The 22,056-nt window shown below is 36.7% G+C and overlaps 1 pseudogene; it reads right to left on the bottom strand.

The window, feature by feature from the left end:
* Positions 1-17,427: 17,427 nt before the first annotated feature.
* LOC109265600 (glyceraldehyde-3-phosphate dehydrogenase-like) lies at positions 17,428-18,643 on the bottom strand (annotated as a pseudogene).
* Positions 18,644-22,056: the final 3,413 nt, after the last annotated feature.

The raw sequence follows: 22,056 nt of genomic DNA, 5'->3' as shown, positions 1-22,056 counted from the left end.
ACATTATTCCCCTTTTGTGAAATAGATTCTGTTCTTCCTTCATGTTCTCAAAGTCTACTTATTTTCTAATACTTAATTCCAATCCCACCTCTGGTGATACTTCTTCAAATATTTTAGCTTAGATTTCTCTCTCATCCCTTGGCTTAACAGGCAATGTAACATAGTTTGTTTTTGACTGGTTTTTGTTTAATTTATGCCTTACGAGTTGTGTTCCTCCCAGCCAGAGAATAAAATTGGAAAGAGTAGAGATTGTAGTTTCTAGTCCTCTGTATACAACTGAGGGAATATAGTAGGTTTAATATATATACATTGACTAATAAACTGGAGTATGTCCATCATGACCATTGTTCACAAGATGCTGTCTCTCAACGATCACTTATAGCCTAGTAGGGTAAATTCTCAATGAAATTAGCAATTGCAATATGTTTGATAGGTATTTTTAGGATGAAGTGCAAGTAGTGAAAATGTGGAACCACTGAAAGGTGTTATCTACAAAACACCTGTGATTAAGTTGCATTTTTAAAACTCACTGTGGGCACTGTGGCTGGATATGGCAATATGCCTGGCAAGAATTTTTAGTGGCCTGGACTTGGCTAATGGCAGGAATGGAAAGAGAAAAATACACCGGATACACATTTAGGAGGGGCAAACAATAGGCACAGCTATGGAGTATAAGAAAAGCAATCTTAAGTGGCATGCAGATTTTAGGCTTGAACACCTGAGTGGATAGACATAATGTTTACAGGAAAAACAAACAAGAAAAATAGATATGGGAAGGAAGATGATGGCTTCATGCCTGATCTTGTTGAGCCTGAAGTGATAAATATCCGAGTAGAAATGCCAATAAATTATGCTAATCTGATTCATGATCTAATGGCCTCCCAAAAGCCCATTTCCTAATACCATCACATTGGAGGTTAGGATTTCAACAGATGAGTTTAGAGGGACACACATATTCAGTCTGTAACAGTGACCTAAATTATCGTGATAATATAATAGAAGAGCCAAATTACTGTTGGAAGAGTGAATGAAAGGTAAGAAAGTAGACATTGAAATAGAGATAATCTTTCAATTGGCACATCTATACTTTTCACTGTCTACACTGTAGACTCAATTACCGAGTTACTTGTTTCTTTAAGACAGTGTAAATCCCAACCAAGGTTAGAGTTTATGCAGATTTACTATTATTTTTATTTACCAAAAATATGGTTAGAAAAAATACTTTTAAAAAAATCTTTAAAATGAGTTACAGAGACCCCTTTGCTTTGTCCCTTGTATGGCTGGATCCCTTTGCCTTCATTTATTCTCACCAGCATCTCATCATATTTCCATCCATTTGCCCCGAATACCAGAGCGTCTCACCCTGCCATGTTTTCATGTACAGTGCTTTCCTCTGTATGCACTCCTTGCCATTCACAGCTTCTACGCCTGGCAAACACCTCCACATCCTTCTCCAAAACCTCTCCTGACATCCTTCTTCTCCAGTATAGCAAAGATGACTCTAATACCCACACCATGCTTTATATCTGTCTCTTTTATGGCAATTCTATAGTCTGAATCCGAACACTCTAAGTATGTCCTTAAGTGACCTCATCACATTTTCTTTCAATAGAGACAGATTTCTCAGAAAATCATAGTTAGCAAAACCTTATTTCTTCATAATTCTCATAGTATCTCTTCAAGATAAAAACCACTGAGATCCTGTATTTTCTTTAGCAAAGAGAAGTCTCATAAAGGCATTTTATGTTATAACATCTAAAAACAATTTTTAGGTTATTCCTCATGTTAAACAGAGATGACTTAATGATGCTATCAGTATTTGAAGTTAACTGTAGAACTCACTTTCTTAATGGAAATAGTTCTCTTTGTCAATTTAATCACCTACATAGAGTTTTTCCCCATGCCTCCCAAATGCTATCAGCTTTCAGGTAGTGAGTGTGTTACCCCCACATGAAATTTAGAAGCATTATAAGCTAGAAATGTGGAGTTGAGGAAAAAGAAGCCCTATAAGAAAGAAGTGTTAAAGCATAATAACAACTTATTTACAGGGTGACACAACTCTACTAGTGATGCTTAACTTTGCAAGAGATATGGGGAATTTAAGAAACAAAACAGATGAACATAGGGGAAAGGAATGAAAAATAAAATAAGACAAAAACAGAGAGGGAAGTAACCCATAAGAGATTCTTAAAAGCAGAGAATAAACTGAGGGGTTGCTGGAGGGGAGGTGGGTGGGGGGAGGGGGTAAATGGGTGATGGGCATTAAGGAGGATACTTGTTAGGATGAGTACTGGGTGTTATATGTAAATGATGAATCACTAAATTCTACTCCTGAAGCTAATACCACATTATGTGTTAACTAACTTGAATTTAAATAAAATAAAATAAAAAGTGAAAAAAAAAACATACCAAGAGATTAAAAATAAAAATAATAATCTCCCAAATTATCAGCTTTTATGGAATGGATAATAAAAGCAAAATTAAATAGGGCAAACTATATAATCCCCAAAGTCAACTAAATAAAGTATTGACAAACTAAAATGAGGGGATCAACACTAAAAATATATTGTTAATAAAAATGTATGAAAGGGAAATTGTCCTGAATAAATTATAGACACTGATCCAGATACCAGAATTACAGAGAGAATTATGTAAAATATAATATCCCTGGAAGAGAGCAATATGATCAGGTTTGTTAAAACCTAGTCAAACTTATTTCACAGACTATTATAAAGTAGAAAATATGATTAAATATGCGACATCATCTCAAAATCCAGTGTTTGAAGCATTAAGCCTAGAAATATTTATATTTCTTTTTTTAAATAAATTGAACACAAAACTAGATTTGGAGAATAAGAAGCAGAACAAAATAAATAATGCACCATATTTAGTTAATAATCTTTCTGTTTTATCTCTGAACTGAAATCCTGCTCAGGCATGGAAGCAAATTGCTTCAGAGACTCCGAGAAAGGAAATCAAGTTAGTAATGTGGAATTGGACCAAACATAGACTATGATGTCAGAAGGATTTCTTTTTTTCATAATCAATAGGTGATGAAAGACTTATAAAAATCATCCAGAGATTTATTTGATCAAAACCATATGCTACCCAACCAAAGCAGCTTTGTAGTGAAACTAATCAGATTTTGTATGGTCAGTGCTCAAAGCATGCCTTTTTCACCACAGAGGTAATTGCCTTTCAGTTTCCAAAATATGGCATGTTAATGTTATTTTTTAAATATTTGAATTGGTAATACAGTCATATTATTCAATATAAAAGCAGTATAGTGGAAAGTCTTCCTACCGTCACCATCCCTCACCCAGGTACAACTTTTATGAGTGTCTGGTATATTCTTTCAGAGTTTCTTTACAGAGATAAAAGTGAATATGAATATACGATCTTATTTTCTACCTTTTTATACACAAAAAATATTATATTTTCCAGTTTCTCACCTTGTTTCCATTATTAAACACATGTCTTGGTAAGCTTTCCATATCAACAGAATTTTCAGATATATTTGGAATAGATTTTGGAGGAAAAATAGTCTCTTATGAATTTCCTAATTTCTATCATTTCTCAGGATGCCTTTATTTCTTTCCTGTGTTTTATATTTGTGCTTTCCCCTTATATTCTTGGTAAAGTTAGATTGTGGCTTATCTGTTTTATGATTTGTTGAAATAATACTAATAACACATAATTATACATATACATACATACATATATATGTGTGTATGTATGTATGTATACACGTGTTGTGTGTGTGGTTTTGAAGGGAATGCACTATAAAATAATTTTTTTAAATGACTATAATTTCAGTCTTCCTATCCAAGAATAAAGTCCCTATCTTTAAATTTGCCAAACTTAGTAAAGTTTGTTTCATGAATTTTCTCATTAAATTAAAAAACTTGTTCTCTGAATCTTTGAATAGAAGCGTAAAAGTTGAATGAATATTCTTTTTTAGATCACAATGATCCAAACCACCATTTTTTTCCTTTCTTTGTTTTTGCAAAACTTAATTGTTTAGTGTTTTGGGGACTGCCAGGTTGCCTTCAGAGCCATACTTTGCCTTTTACTAGCCGTGTGACTTAGAGCAAGTTCTTCAATTTCTGTGGGCTTCATTTTCCTTATTTTTCATATGAGAATGATATTTTTAATGTTTATTATTTATTTTTTGAGAGAGAGAGAGAGACAGAGCATGAGTGGGGGAGGGGCAAAGAGAGAGGGAATCACAGAATCCAAAGCAGGCTCCAGGTTCTGAGCTGTCAGCACAGAGTCCGAAGCGGGGCTCGAACTCACAAACTGTGAGATCATGACCTGAGCCCAAGTTGAACGCTTAACCGACTGAGCCACCCAGAAGCCCCTGTATTGTGAGAATGATTATAATAACAGTACCTACATCATAGTGTTGTTATGGTAATTAACTGAGTAATAGGTATAATGAGCTAGTAATGTTGTCTGGTATAATAAACAAAAATGATGATGATGATGATGATGATGATGATGATGATGATGATGCAGTAACTTGAAATTGATAACCCTGGCAAGTGCAAGGTGTGTGTGTGTGTGTGTGTGTGTGTTTCAATAAACAACTGCTTACACAAATATAATTTGCTTCCCTATAGTTGTCATGAAACTTGCTTTGGATCACTTATCCCATTGCTCAGGCCAAAGATGAAGAAAGCAACCCTGAGTCCTCTTTCTCACATACCCCACAACTCACCAGCAAGTCCTGCAGTTCTTCCTTTAAAATAGACCCCAATTCATGAGATACCTGGGTGGCTCAGGATGAGTCTTGATTTCTACTCTGTTCATGATCTTACAGTTCATCAGTTCAAGCCCCATAGCAGGCTTCGGGCTGAAGCCGAGGAGGGTGCTTGGGATTCACTGTCTCCCTCTGTCTCTCTCCTCTTCCCCAATGCTCTTGCTCTCCCTCTCTCTCTCAGATAAATAAATACTTAAAAATAAAACAAAATAAAATAGAACCTTATTCAGACCTCTGTGCACCCTCCCCACTACTAATGTTGTGTTCCAAACCATCATCTCTGGCATGGTCTGTTTCACCTGTTCCCCACAAACCCTTCCTGCTTCATCTCTTGTCCTTCCATGGTCTGTTCATATGGCAGCCGAAGTGGTCTCTTTAAATTTAAATTACATCACACCGTTCCACACCCAAAACTTTCTAATGACTTTCCATCAAGTAAAATCCAAATCAATTACAATGGTTGAATGAACCTCCATGATATTCCAACACAGATTTGCCATTTCTCCTCCCTCAACCCAATCCAGCCACGTTGGCTCTCCTGCTATGTCTTGAGCAGTCACATTCATCCCTATGGTAAGGCTTCACACTTGCTATTTTTTAAATCTTGAAATCTATCTCTCTAGATCCAATATGTAGATAGTTTTCTCACTATTGAGATCTTGGCTCAAATATAAGGTTGCCAGATTAGGAAATAAAAATGCAAGATACCTGGTTAAATTAAAATTTCAGATAAACAATAAATTTGATACTCAAATTATGTCTACAATATTGCATGGGACACACTTATACTGAGAAATTATTTGTCATTTATCAACAATTTAAATTTTGTTGGTCATCTCATATATATATGTGTATATATATATATATATATATATATACATATATATACACATATATATATACGTGTATATATATGTATATATATACACGTATGTATATATGTATATATATATATATATAGGCATTCTTGCAATTAGCTCCTCAAAGAGGTCTTTCCTGTTACCTTGTATTAAGTAGACTCCTCCCTTCCTCTGTCGCTCTCTAATCTTCTGCCCTGTGTTATGTGTCTTTATAGCACTTACCACTACCTGAAGTGTTATTTACTTGTTTATGATTATGGAGAAATCTTCCTATCTAAAAATGTATCTTTCATGAGGGCAGAAGATTTGTCTTTTATTATACCTTACTGCCAATGCCCAGCACATAATAAATGCTAAAATGTATGTATTGAATGGTTAAATGAATGGCACATGGTTACTTTTTAAAATGAGCATGAAATATTTCTGTCTTACATTTTTTAAACATAGAATATTCCTAGAGAAATACAACGCTATTTCCATCACAGTCTCAGACAATTTAAATATCAATGTGAGACTCTTCTTCCCAAGATACCTTCTCAAACCACAAGAAGAGGTTATTTTTTCCACTTTTATGTTACTCTTATGCAACATCCAGACTCCTTGCTAGAGAAATAAAAACAAATTGAAATCTAAAGCAGAATATTAACTTATAGATATTAGAGGTCAACAATCTAATTTTATACATAGAGAGACTGAGTCTCAGAAATATAAAATAATTTTCCCAAAGCCATGAAGTTAACATATTTGTTTGTAGAGTTTACTACCTATTTTCTCCCCACTATGTTATAAGCTCCCTGAAAACAGAACCTTGATTATTTGGCTGGCTGGTTGCTTACACCACCTCGAAGAGTGCTTAACATATTTTGGGTGCTCAACAAATATGTGTGGTTGAATGACGAGTCAATGAACTGAAATCTGGCTCCTATGGCTTCCAGCCAAGTGGTCTTCCCATAAGATATGACATATTGTTTTATTTAACTATCATGGGCATTCACTGAATTACAGCAATCCTTTTATTTCAAAAAACTAAAGAAAAAATCTATCATATTATAAATAAAAACCAAGTTGTCAACATTTAATTAAGTCACAATATCTACATATAAAAAAGAGAACCCTATCTTTGGAAAGTGTTAATTGACTCAAACCTCACAAAATGATACATGAGAAATTTAAAGCTTTAAATTTTCTTTAATTTGTACAAGAATAGATTTATGAAATATAACACTCTAAATTATCTATGCTAATGAGTGTCTTTGGAGCATATCAAATAATAACCTGTCTTTGTTGGATTTCAGTGGTCATAAAACTTGTTCTCTCTATTTTGTTGAAAGAACAATGACATTACAAAAGTATTTGATAATAGCAAAGGATTTTATGAAAGAAAAACAGAGCAAATATTATATCTTTAAAGATAAGCCATGTGTCCAGAAGTATAAGTCAAGGGATTTCTGAGTGGACTGCAGACATGAGGGTGACAGAGGAGCCTGGACAAAGTGGTTTACCTAAATGACTATCAGACCTGATGGATAAATGAATAAAACAGGAAACCAGTAGACTGTATATTATATTTAAAATGGACAGTCTCCACTCACCAGGAAAAAAAACATGGCTGTAGCATGACCAGATTTTTCTTTTTTCTTTTTTTCCCAAAGAAGCCAAAATCACTGATTTTTTTTAAAATGTGAAATCTGGTATTTTATAAATAAAGAAGCCAAAATCACTGATTTTTTTAAAATGTGAAATCTGGTATTTTATAAATATCATACAGGACAAACAAAATGGGGACAGACTCACTATGAATGTCAGAGACAAAATCAATAGAAAAACAAATTGGAAATTATAGATAACAGAGAGAAAAATAATCAATCACTTTTAAAATCTAATTGACATACGTGGAAAGATTAGAAAAGTATTACACCCATGAAAAAGAACAAGATGCTATTAGTTTTTTAAAACATGAAAGAACATTTAAAATGAGGGGTGTCTGGGTGGCTCAGTCGGTTAAGTGTCATAGTCTTGATTTTGGCTTAGGTCATGATCTCACAGTGAGATCGAGCCCTGCATTGGGATCCTGCTTGTGATTCTCTCTCCCTCTCTGCCCTTCCCCCCATCTCAAAATAAATTAACATTTAAAACATAAAAATAAAATGAGAAATAGTCAAAAATACAAATTAATCATATGGAAAAAATCAGTTAAATAAATGGAATATAAAGTCAAAATAATCTTTCAGACATTATAATAAAAAGACAATAGGAGAAAAGATAAAAAGATTTAGTAGATCATTTAAGTCTTTCCTCTGTATGATAGGAATTTTAGGAAAAGAAAAATGTGAAAATGGAAGGAAAGATACTGTCATATCAGTAATACAGGATAATTTCCCAAAACTGTTGGATATGGGTTTCCAGTTTGAAAAAACCCAACAAGTGCCCAAGAGAATAAATTTTAAAAGATCCACATATCATTGTGAAATTTCAGAAGATAAGGAATAGAGAGACAATCCCAAGATCTTCAAGTGAACTTCAGTAGCTTTTCAATGCAGAACCACAAGTCATAAACAGTGAAATAAGTATCAAAATGATGTCAGGTTTTTCAATTGTAATCCCAGATTCTAAAATGCCTTCAATCCTTCAAAATTCTGAGGGACACTGATTTTCAGTCTATAATTCTAAACCAAGTCTATAATTCTAAACCAACTCAAAATAGCGTGGTTGTAAAATAGTCATTTTCTCACAAAGATTTTAAAATTTACTTTTTATGCTACTTTAAATCAAGAAAGAAGAATATTTATGAGCCAAGAAACAGGAGATCCAACAAAGAAAACAGCAAGTAAATTACCAAAACCATAGGTGTCTTAGTTGTTCAGTTCAGATGGCAGAGGAGAAGAAAAGTTATGGGGAGAGGAAGGTCTAAGGTGTAGATGTGAAGAATGCAGAGTTAGGTTTTACTAAGGTTAAGTTTTACTAGGGTAGAGGTTTTGTTTTGCAGGACAGCTAAAGAGAGAGGGAGGGAAGGAAAGAGACAGAAAAAAGAAATGAGGCTTGGGTTTAATTACAAGGAAGTTATGATAATTATAAGCCATGGAAAGATGCTAAGCAGGGACAGAAGTGAAGACCAGAAGTTGGCATAGAAGGCAAATTTTAAGACTTTGCATATAGAATTCTCAACTCTCTGCTAGAAATCAGATTAATTCTCTGTCATCCCATTAGCATATCTGCTTGAGTACTCTGCAGTTATCTTAAACATTTCCAAAAAAGAAACATTTCCCCATTCTTCTCTTATAATCCCTCTTTCCAATAATGGTTTGTAATCCAAAAGAATCCTAGAAGCCCTTCAACTAAAACATACTAAACATACTATAAACATCTTTCAGGGTATTGCCTTAGTTAAGGTTTTCAACAATTATTTACCAATCTCTTACAACTTACTTTTGCCCCTTATTCCTAATTTCTCACTCTTTCAGTATATGCTCTACATTGATTTTACTATTCCCCAATAAAAACCCTTTGGTAGTTTTTTTGTTCCCATAGAATAATGTTCATCCTATCTAGCAGGATATTTAAACAGAATTTCAATATATCTATCTATTTCAATCTATCTTTGAAGCTTCAACTCCTGTTGTTCCAGTCACCCTAAAAGAATGGACATCTCTTAATATATTCTTTCTCAGCACCATTTCTAACAAAAATACCCCAAAACTGAATGGGAATGAGAAAATGATTTGCAAAAGGATTCCTCCACTCTTAGCTATGAAGGGCCAGTTCTCATGATTTATGTATTAAATCATTGAACTAAAGGTTATATGAACAGTGTCAACATATATATTCTTCACAGCAACTCTGCATTTGGGGATTATTATTGTCATTTTACAGATGAAGAAAATTATCCTCATGAAAGTTAACCAGTTTGATCAGGATAAAACAATAAATGATACAGAGGCCATGTTAACCAAAATCCTATGTAAATTAAAAGCTCATGTTTCACAGATGGCATGATCTTATATATAGACAATCCTAAGGAATCTACTAATAAATGAGTTCAGTAATGTTGCAGTATAAGTCAAATCCAAAAATCAATTGTATTCCTATACACTAATAATAAACAATTCACAAATGAAATTCAGAAAACAATTCCATTTAAAGTGGTATCAAAAAGAATAAAATATTTAAGAATAAATTTAACAGAAAATGTATAAAACTTATACACTAGAAACTAAAAAACATTACTGAAATAAAGATGATCTAAATAAATAAATGGAAAGATATCCCATGTTCATGAAAAGACAGCATTATTAAAATAGCAATACTCATCAAATTTGTCTACGGAGTCAGTGCAATCCCTATAAAACTCCCAGCTGCTTTATTTGCAGAAACTGAGAAGATTATAGTAAAATCCATATGAAAATGCAATGACTCATAATAGCCAAATTTTTTTTCTTAAGAAAGAACAAAGTTGGAGGACTCACACTTCAAGGTTTCAAAACTTACTACAAAATTGTCATAATGAAGGCAGTGTAGTACTGGTATAAGGCCAACTATATAGACCAATGAAATAGAATTGAGTATGCAAATAAATCCTCACATTTATGGCCAGGCCAGTTGGTTTTCAACAAGGATGCCTAGACAATTCTATGGGGAAATAATAGTCTTTTCAACACATGGAACTGATACACTGGCCACATGCAAAAGAATGAATAACTCCTACCTCACATATGTACAAAAATTAACTCAAAATGAGTTAATCAAAGAGTAAACATAGGAGCTGAAACTGTAAAAAATCTCAGAAGAAAACATGCAAAATCTTTATAGTTCCTTAGTATGACACCAAAAGCACAAACAACAGAAGAAATATAAATTGGGTTTCATCAAAATTAAAATATTTTGTACTTCAGAGGACACAAGTGAAAAAATAAAAAGATAATTCACAGAATTCAAGAGAATATTTGAAAATCATATATCTGATTGGGGATGTGTATTCAGAATATGTAACTAACTCTTGCAACTCAATAATAAAAAGACAGATAACTCAATTTAAAAATTAGCAAAGGATTTGAATAGACATTTTCCAAAGATTTACAAATGGCCAATAAGCACATGAAGAGATGTTCAATGTCATTAATCATTAGAGAAATACAAATAAGAGCCATAATGAAGTACCATTTCACATCTGCTAAGATGGCTATAATTTAAAAAAAAAAGATAGAAAATAACAGGTTTCCACTGGATGTGAAGAAATTGGAACCTGCATACATTGGTGGTAATGTAAAATAGTATGGTTGCCTTGGAAAATAGTTTGACAATTCCTCAGAAATTTAACCATAGAGTGACCATATGGCCCAGCAATTCCACTCCAAGATATATACCGAAGAGAATCAAAAATATATTCACACAAAAACTTGTACATGATGTTTATAACAAGATTTTTCACATGACAAAAAGGTAAAAACAACCCAATGTCCATCAATAAATGAATGAATACACAAAATGTGGTATTCTCATTTAATTGAATCTTATTTACTTATTGAAGGGAACAAAATGTTGATAATGCTACAACATGGATGACCCATGAAAACATTATACTAAGTGAAAGAAGCCAGACACAAGAAGGCCACGTAATATATGATCCCATTCATACAAAATGTCCAGAATAGCAAATCCATAGAAATAAAAAAAGGGGATGACTGCCAGAGACTTTGAAGATGGGTGATGAAGAATGCAGAATGATTTGTAATGTGAAGGAAGTTCCTTTGTAGGGTGATAAAAATGTTCTGGAATTAGATAATGATAATAGTTGCAAATATTTGTGAATATACTCAAAATCACTGAATTTTATCTTTCAAGAGAGTTGAATTTTATCATATATAAATTAAATCTCAGATTGAAAAAAAAAATAGCTCATTTGCTTCAGGGTATAAACATCATCTTTGTTCTGCCAACGAACCAAATAAACTAAGATTTTGTTGGAGAGCTTTAAGGGGGCATGAATCTGGAAAATAAAATAGTTTTTAGCATCTGACTTTAATAAAAACAAACAAAAAACTGACCTCTTCCTCCAGAGCTCAGAAGTACACCCAGAATGGGGCACTAGGAAATAGGATAGGTGTTTTGTATAGTTGGGCTATAGGATACATATGGGGAGTGGTAGGCAGTGCTTGGGAAAGTACAGACAAGTGAATGAAAGGTTAAAGGGCCATTCATGAAAGGATGAAGCAATTTAGAATTTTTTTTTTTTTTTTAGAAAGAGGAAGAAAGAGAGAAAGAGTAGGGAGAGGGGCAGAGGGAGAGAGAAAGAATCTTAAGCAGGCTCCATACTCAGCACAGAGTCTGACCTGGGGCTCAGTCCCAGAATGCTGGGATCATGACCTGAGCTGAAATCAGGAGTCAGATGCTCAAGCAACTGAGTCACTCAGGCAACCCAATTTAAACTCTTTAATACAGAACAAGTAGTTTCAAAAATTAGCATTATTTAAGAATCACCTGAGAAACTTTTGAAAATATTCCACTTCCCTCAGTACTATCACTTCAGAGCCACTAATTCTGTCCATCTCAAAGGGGCTAGAAATATGTAGTCAAAATCCCCCCAAATGATTCTAACAGTAGCAGGTTTCAGAAATGCTTTAATAGGCCATGGCTACTTTGAGAGTGCTGATAAGGAAGAACAAGGTTCTAAATGAAAGCAGTGGCAATGAAGTGTAAAGGAAGGGAAGGATGAGAGGACACTTAGGCCTAGTAAAATTCATTCCACACATTCATTTTTTTCTACATATTTTTATGAAGTATCCATTCTGTATGAGACACGGGATCTAAAACATTAAAATCAGTCCTCATTGGGGCACCTGGGTGGCTCAGTCGGTTGAGTGTTCAACTCTTGATTTTGGCTCAGGTCCTGATCCCAGGGTTGTGGGATTGAGCCCCATGTTGGGCTCCACGCTGAGCATGGAGCCTGCATAAGATTCTCTCCCTCTCTCTCTCTGTCTCACCCTCCCTCTTTCTCTCCCTCTCCCCTCCTCATGCACTCTCTCTCTCTAAAATAAGAAATATATATATCCTCATGGAGACTTTATTCTATTTGAAAAAATAAAGTATGTATGAAAGAATAAGAATTTAAGTGATAACTGTAAACTTTATAGCAAGACTGACTGGATAAGTGGCCCACGTTTGCCTCATTCATTAAGGAATAAAATAATAATATCAGGAAACCTTTATGTGTCAGGTGAGGACTTTACACATTCATTCTTTCATTCCTCACATGTGTGGAACCATATCTGTGTTTTAGAAATATGGACCTGTGTCAAAGGGGGGCTGGTAGGCTGCCTCTTGTGCTACAGCAGGGGTGGGGTGAGGAGATGTGGGGAGAGGCAGGGGAGAGCCAGGACTTGGACCAAACAGTTGACTCCAGAAAGAGGCTATGATGAAGTCAATGTTATACTCAGCCAAAATCTCATTTGTATTGGAATAGCCTACCCCTGAATTCCATTTCTAGGATCTTCAATATATATCCTAGAGAAGACATGCTCCACAGGAGTCTCCAGATGAGTGGCACGAGGGCCATGAATCTCTGAAATAGTAAGGAAATTTTTCAGGTGTATGCTTACTTACATTCTTTTTGGAAAGAGAATTCTTAACACCAGTAAAATGAGTTCATGTAAAAAAAAAAAACAGAAAAAGTTAAAATATCTCTTCTGACACCCATTTAACTCATTTTGTCACATGTCTGATGAAATTTGTGGGAGAAAGCTTCCTGTGCAGGCATGCATGGTGACAAAGATTGTCAGCAATGATTTAGAGTGGAAGCCTCTCCTCCTTTTCTCCTGCCTGCCTTCTCTTTTTTTTTTTTTTTTTTTTTTTTTTAATGTTTTAATGTTTGTTTATTTTTGAGAGAGAAACAGAGCATGAACAGGCAAGGGCAGAGAGAGAGGGAGACACAGGCTCCGGGCTCTGAGCTGTCAGCCCAGAGCCTGACATGGGTCTTGAACCCACGAACCTTGAGATCATGACCTGAGCCAAAGTCAGATGCTTAACGGACTGAGCCACACAGGTGCCCCCTTCCTCCTCTTTTACAACCACACTACTGAGTACCAATCAGCCAGACTGCCTCCAACTTCATGTCTATAGCTGGGTCCTCCCAATACAGGGGGAAATCATGGATCTGTTCCTTTACCATGTCACTAAAGTTTTACCTGTCTCTGCACATATTATAAAATTTCATTCATTCATTAATCTATTAAATGTGTCTGAATGCGACTTCTCTGACGCCATTGGCTCACATCGTCCCCACTTGTTTTGCTTTCAGGCACAGTTCCTGTTGACATCAAAAACAGCCCACCTGCGTGGCTCAATTGGTTAAGTGTCAGACTCAATCTCAGTTCAGGTCTTGATCTCAGGGTCGGGTGTGAAGTCTACTTAAAAAGAAAAGAAAAAGGGCTCTTCCCTTGAGTGAGGGAGGGGTTGACGGTTGAGGAGGCAGCATTAGTTGGTCCTTGGATTTCTCAGTGGTGTTGGCTTTTCCCAGGAGAGGTATGTTCCTTCTGATAGTAGCCCAGTCTAACAAGGCAAAGTTCTAATTTCAGAACATTGCCCAGTTAAGTTTAATTTTTAAAGAGAGTTTTGCAGTATTTATTCAAAAGTAGCATCTCTTATCGCTGTATATCTTGAGTGTTGAAAGGAAGAGAAAGGCATTTTGAAGGTAGGCCTGGTATTTACAGCTTGTTTTTAAAAAATGTAGTTCCTAGGCCACCTGTATTAGAATCACCAAAGCTGCTTGTTGAAAAGTGCAGATTCCTGGACCCCATACAAGTGTTCTGCACTAGACCTTCCATAAAATCTGTTAGCAACCACATCAGGTGATTCTTATGCAATCGGAAGGTAACTTCGATGTCTGGGAAACTCTGAAGCTAGATTTTGTCATAGTGAAGTACTAAAATCATGAGACTCCATATCAGATTGCTAGAGATTGTTCAGTCACACTGCTGCTTCCCCTTAACTCCTACACAACCTTCAGGGCAGAGGAAATGATGCAGACAGGAGGCAGGTGCTGAGGTAGTCCCCTGTCGCATCATGGCTTTCAGAGTCACTAAGTCCCACTTTGGAGCAGAAGACCTCCAGCTTGTACTTTCTCACTCTCTTGGCTTCCTTGCAGTAGGTTTGGCCATATAAGCTTTTCAAACCAAGAGGCTCCATTCAAGTCAATATTATTTCAAGAGTTGACAGAAAAGCAAAATAAAAACAAAAACAAGCAAACAAATGATTTCAGTGGCATAGAGATGAAAGAAAGAACTGTTTGTAAATTGTCCTCCTTGTACCATTTCAATCCTTATTACTTACCTGGGACTGAATACAAAAAATGAAAGCAAGGAGGAGAGAAGCAGCTACTAAAACTCAACAATTTTGGTAGTTACATAACGTGGAAGTGCCCTCTTCTGTCTTCCCCAATTGCCAGATATTACTTTGATTTCTTTAGTCTTCAGTGAGTTCCTGAAATGTTCTTCTAAGTCAATTTTTTTTGGTCCTCTCTCAGACTAAACCTCCTGCTTACTTCCAGATGCCCTCATATCTTGCTTAACTCCAGAACCACCTGCAATCTCCATTTTAATAACACATCTCAATATGCACAATTTTCTACAAAGCTAGCCCCAGTTCCTCCAATGCACAGGTGTCTCTGAGTCCTCCTTGTTCTGGACTCTTCTGCAACAGTTAAGGAGGGAACGAAAGGGCCATTTTGTGAACAGAATAGTGCCAATCAGGGGCAAGCAAGATGGAAGAGAGTGCTTACTTTTCTCTAACTTGCTTTGATAGAGCCCTCCAGAGCTGCCTGTGTTACAGTCACAAGCGTCTTAGTAGTAACCAAACAAAAAGTTAACTTCTGGGGTCACCATGTGGCTCAGTAGGTTAAGCATCAGACTCTGGATTTTGGCTCAGGTCATGATCTCATGGTTCAGGGGCTCGAGCCCCACATCAGGCTCCACACTGATAGTGAGGAACCTGCTTGGAATTCTCTCTCCCTCTCTCTCTCTGCCCTTTTCCCGCCCTTTCTCACTCTCTCTCAAAATAAATAAATAAATAAACTTTTTTAAAAATATGGTAACTTCTGCATGTGTGTTCACCATGCAGCCAGCATTTAACTGACTGCTCTAAATGCAGTATGTCATTTAATCCTCTCAACAATCCAGGGAGTTGGACTCCAGTATTATCCCCATTTCAGAGATAAGAAAACTGAGGGTCAGAAGAGTTAAGAATGATCTATAAAGGTCATACAGATATTAACTGATAAAGCCTCGATTCAAATTCAGTACTGTTTGAGTCCATAGTGAACACACATTAACAGGATTAGGTCTATAGTTTTGCCTGCAAATAACAAAAAAACCTTAGATGAGGTAACTATTTCAAATAACAAGAAGATCGAAGTTATAGGTTTTCAAGGTTAGTTAAATAATGAGGCCTCCAGTGCCAGGGCTCTGGGTTATATTCTCTGAGATATTTTTACCTTTCTCTTCATGAACATAGGATGGCTGCCATGGTACCAAACATCATCTCTTCATTTGACAACACGCAAAGGCAGAAACGAAATGGGAAGGTATCTCTTCCTACTTGTGTCTATTTTTATCAGAAAGAAAAATCTTTCCCCGAATTCCCCAGCAAACACTTTCTTCTAAGTCATGAGTCAGAACTGGGTCATATGCCCCATTCCCACCCCTTAATCACTCATGGGCAAAGGACTACCCTGCCTCGGTTAATCTAACCATGATTCAGCCCATGGAACCCAAGAAGGGATCCACCTACCCTGAGTACATTGCCACTCACCTGAATTACTGAACAAAATCAGAATCTGTTAATAGGGAAGGGCAGGATAAATGCCTGTTGCTTAAATAACCAACAGTGTCTCCTATGCATTACCTTTCAATTTGGTGCTTCATCTCTCCTGGATTCATCAGGATTTCCTTCACCTATCCAGATTGCTAGTCTCCAATGCCAATATGAAAATACACCGCAGATTCTGCACTTTTGTCACCAATAAGGAGAAAAAATTACTAAGTATGAAAAATTTAGTGTATTTTAATCAGGTAGAAAATATGTGACTCAAGTGATAAATATATGACTATTATTCTCAAATAATTATAATGTAGGGCTAAAAACAAGTCAAGTTACCTTCCAATTTATAATGTTTTCACTCTATTTCACACAACCCCCTTCTGATGCTCTTTACAGATGGATTATAGATCTTTATTTTCTCTTAAAAACTTCCTTCTCCAAATTTCTTCATGGTCCATCTATTTTTGTGTCACAATAATTATTTATGGATGAGAGAGAGGTTCTAATTTTTTCTCTGTGTTTTCTAAACTCTTCAAATACTTCCACACACACAAAAAATGTGTTATTTTTCTGTTATTTTCCAAATTGGTCAAATATTGTCACAAAATGTAGATCTATCTGCATAATTGGGAGTTTATGTAATTGGGTAATTCATCACATTGAGGCATTCTGATTCTAAAAGTTGTATAATTGGAACCTTCTCAATAAAGAGGTTCTTTTAGGTATGAGTATTTTTTTTTTTTTTGTCTTTTTGTTTTTGTTATGTGTATAACAAATCTCTTGGCCCTGTTGGAAACATCAGGACAGAGAAGCCCATCTCTCATCTCTCACAGTCCTGGCCCATACATGTCACTGCAACCACATTTATTTCCTTGCTGCTCCTGGAATTTGGTTATTTCTTAACCCCAAGTTAAGTTGTTCTGACTCCACTAATCCCCCTTCCTGATTTACTTTAAGGCATATGTTAAAATTTATGTTTTATAGGAATTTACCTTTTTTTATAGTACATTATACTTTATTGATGGTACATGACAAAGTAGGGTTCCCCGAGCCCTCCCCTTCTTCAAGGTGTCTGGGATGGAAACTGTGGAGGTTGGGAGATTCTCAGTGTGTTGGAGGATGAGCTGGGGTAAGGATTCCCCGGAAGCTGAGGGCCTCTCTCTTTCTCTTGTTCTCAGCCCTCAGCTGGTCCCAGGGTCTCTGACTCCTTGGAGGCCATGTTAACCCATAAGGTCCACAACCTAGTTTCTACAGCCAAATCATTGTTATACCAGGAAATGAGCTTGACAGAGTGGCCATTGAGAGCAGTGCCAACCCTAGCATCGAAATAGAAGAGTGGGTGTTCCTGTTAAAGTCATGGGAGACAAACTAGTCCACAGTGTAGCCAAGATGCCCTTAAGAGGACCCTCCAATTCCTGTTTCACCACCTTCTTGATGTCATCATATTTGGCAGCTGTCTTCAGGAAGTAGGTCAGATCCATGATGGACACATTGGAGGTGGGGACACAGAAGGCCATGCAGATGAGCTTCCTATTTAGCTCAGAGATGGCCTTGCCTATAGCCTTGGCAGCACCAGTAGAAGCCAGGATGATGTTCTAGGCAGCCCCTTGGCCATTACACCACAGCTTCCCAAAGAGGCCTCTCTGACCTTCTTGGTATCAGTGATGGCATGGACTGGAGTCATGAATTTCTCCATGATGCCAAGTTGTCATGGATGACCTTGGCTAAAGTAGCCAAGCAGTCGGTGTGCAGGAGGCATTGCTGAAAATCTTGAGGGAGTTGTCATACTTCTCATGGTTCACACCCATCACAAACATGGAGGCATCATCAGAAGGTGAAGAGATGATGACCCTCTTGGTCCCACCTTTCAAGAGAGCCCCAGCCTTCTCCAGGGTAGTGAAGACCCAAGTGGACTCCACAACATACTCAGCACCAGCATCACTCCATTTGATGTTGGCAGGATCTTGCTCCTGGAAGGTGGAGATAGGGTTTCCATTGATGGCAAGTGTCCCATTCTCACCCTTGACTGACCCATGGAATTTTCTGTGGGCAAAATCATACTGCAGCATATAGACCATGTACCTGAGGTCATTGAAGGGGTCATTGATGGCAACAATATCCACTTGGCCAGAGTTAAAAGCAGACTTGGTAATCAGGTGCCCAATATGACAAATCCTTTTACTCCAACCTTCATCATCATGTCTCAGGGATGTGGCTGGCACTGCACCAGAAGATGCAGCTGTCTGTCAAGCAAGGAGGAACAAAGAACCAGAAACTTACCTATTTTTTTGAAAAGTATCTCCCATTCCAAAGCATTCTTTCTACCTTATAATCCACCAAATCATATTTTCAGCTTAAAAAGAATAATAAAAGTGACCTTGACAACCTCTTCCATTTTATACACTAGGAACTTTGGACCTGGGTAGAATAACGCTGTTCATGGTCATGCAACTCCTCATTGCTTTGAGAGGGATTTTGCTCCCCCAAACCAGATAAGAATGGGGATAGGAGAAGGGCATGGAAAATTACTGGGGGCAACAGTGAGAAGGGAGAGTAATAGTCTTAACTAGAGAGTCTGGGAGTGCCAGAATGGGTGTCTGGGGTGAAGAGTCCATTTAGGGACTGATGACACTTGGGTAGCATGTTTACTTCCCTTGAGTATAGACCATCTTCTCACCAACCTGTGGATAATTTGTCTCCAGATAGTACTCAGCACTTTAAACCACCACTATCCCAATTCAGTGCTGCTGGATAGTCCATTACTAAACCCTGCAGGGTAAGCAATTTTGTTTCCTGCCAAACTCATCTCAAGAAAAATAAAGCTATGTAGGAGATTCCATTACTTCTTGTCTCTTCTGGCAGCAAGTGACTGAAACTCTGATTTCAGTTGTATATTAAGCAATCAGGTTCAGGTAACCAAATATGCTGCCAGGACTCTCACTCACCATCTCTTATCTGTTCCTGCACATCAACCTCATTATCTCATGTTGATGATGAACTTGGTAAGAACCTCACTGCTTCCCCCGCAGTGGAGCACTGACCTCTACTTTCTTTCCTTCCTTTGTCAAAAATCCCCAGACATAGAATTAATCAGAAGCACATTCCTCAACGTGGGGAAAAAAAAAAAAAACCTCCAAAAGAACCCAGGGAGAACCTGGAGTATGCAAGACCTCAGCAGCTGCCATTCTACTCCTGGAGACCATCTAAGTAGGGTAGCAGATGTGGTGCTGAGCAAATGAAAAATGAATTGTCCACAGCAGGCTTGCATTCGGGAGACAATGAGGACAGGGTCCCATTCAGCAACTATTTCTTTAATCTCATTACGATAGTCTTTCAGTGTTTTAAAAATATTTAAGTAGATACTGGATTACATTAACCAAATAATTGATAACAAATCTGATATAGAGAATCAAATATAACAAATGTAAAATTAAAGCAATAAAGATCAGTTACTTAAAAGTATCTTTTCATTTCAGCACAGACATATTGTTTTGATTAAAGTTGTGACATTTAGTGGAAAATGAACTTTGGATTCCTATAGCATGTCAAAAGTAACTTAACTAAATTTATTCAATTATTTTTATATTAATTGCATATAGATTAGGTGCATTTGACATAACTTTCTAATATTTTGAATATGGGTGTACACTACACAATTTATCATTATAAAGTTATAGAATTTATTTTTGCAAGTATTAGAAAGCCCAACTCAAAAGAAAACTTAATAATAAATCACAGTGAGTCCTAAAGGTAGTGGCAGCTCCAGCCTTGAGCGGTTTGAAATTTTCCTGACTGGTTTGGACTCCGCTTGATACAGAAATAAATTTCCCTCCGTCTTCCACGCCATGCTGATCTCTATATTTCCCATTTGTTTAATGTTTACTTAGACATATCTAAAATTTTACGTATCTTTATACTGAAAATTAAACAGAAATGTCTATTTCTTTTTACAGTAATAGATCATACACTATTGGCTAATGTTCTCAGTAACTGAAAACAGTATCAAATATAGCTGGTTTAAGCAGAAAGGGATTTATTAGAGAACATTAAGTACCATACAGAGTTTCTGGCAAAGCCAGAGACAAATTTGCATTATAGGCAGTCCAAAATAAAAGGAGCCAGGAGAAAGGCTCATCTACACCACAGACTATTCTAGCAGAAAACCTACTCCTGAGACTACACAATTGGGCAGCCAGAGCACTGGGACTCAACACCTGGTACTATACCAGAGCTGCCCCAGAAGAGCCAAATGTCCCAGCATCCCTTATTAGAGATCAGACCTTTCCACATACAGCTGTGTCTCAGCTTGTTCTTCCTTATCTCGTGTCAGCCCACGAGAACCTTGGCCACATCAGGCACCCAAGATTCACATGATCTTGGGAAATACAGTTTCTTCCTTCAGTCTCATAAGTGCACAGAGTCATGCTAAACACAAAAGTTAGAATAGACCTTGAACAGCCAACCCTAAATATCTGCCTCAAATTCTGTTCAGTTCCTTGACAATTTTCTCTTTCTACTTAACAGCCAAATGTTTTTCTAAGTCAGTACACATGGAGCTATGTTATGGTTAATTTTAGGTGTCAACTTGGATAGGCTATAATACCCAGCTGTTTAATCAAACACTAAACAGGGTGTTGCTGTGAAGGTATTTTGTAGATGTGTTAACATCAACAATCAGTTGACTTTAAGTAAATGCAATTACTCTTGAATTTGTGGGTGGAGTTCATCCGATCAGTTGAAGACTTTAGACCAAAAATGACAAAACATCTATCATAACAAAGCTCAGATGCACAACACAATAAATGTTTATTTCTTAATGATGTAAATCTGGCATGGGTGGGGCAGTCTTCCTCTGTATTGTAACTATGCCATCTGGGACACAGGCCCTCCAACGCCCACATAGCAGAGGAAGAGAAGGATGGGAGAAGTCACACCTCTCCCAACTGCATCCACATATCTTCCCTTTTGCTTATATTCATACACCAGAAATAGTCATGTGGTCTCAAGCTAATTGCAAGGTTGTTTGGGTTATGTAGACAAGGCCATAACTGTTTGAGAACACTAACAGATTCAGCCATAAAACCTTCTACTGCAGAAGGACATTTAATTAAACCATGTTAAATGCATGTTTCTTTAAAAAAGATATATTGTTGGGGTGCCTGGGTGGCTCAGTTGGTTAAGCTTCTGACTTCAGCTCAGGTCATGATCTCATGGTTCCTGGGTTCATGCCCTGTGTCAGGCTCTGTGCTGATAGCTCAGAGCCTGGAGCCTGCTTCAGATTGTGTGTCTCCTTCTCTCTCTGCCCCTCCCTCTCTCCCTCCCTCCCTCTCTCTCTCTCTCTCTCAAAGACAAATAAACATTAAAAAAAAATTTTTTTTAATATATTGTTAACAGGAAGGGATGAAGGGGAAAGAGGAGGGAGGTAGGAAAGAAAGAAAGGATACTCTTTATACGTTATACTTCTAATGGAATAATGGGACAAACTATATTCACATTTTAACTGGAACTTAAAAGTAATTACTGATAATATGTGACAGATTCACTCCTACCAACAGTAGGAAAGCACTTGTTTTTGCATGGCCTCATCATCACTAGATGTTACTAATATTTTTAAAGTTTTCCATTCTT

Source organism: Panthera pardus, unplaced genomic scaffold (genome assembly GCF_024362965.1).
Source record: "Panthera pardus isolate Hobbes unplaced genomic scaffold, ASM2436296v1 HiC_scaffold_26, whole genome shotgun sequence".
Taxonomy (NCBI): Eukaryota; Metazoa; Chordata; class Mammalia; order Carnivora; family Felidae; genus Panthera; species Panthera pardus.
The sequence above is the reverse complement of the archived record's forward strand: the minus strand, read 5'-3'. Positions and strand labels throughout refer to the sequence as shown.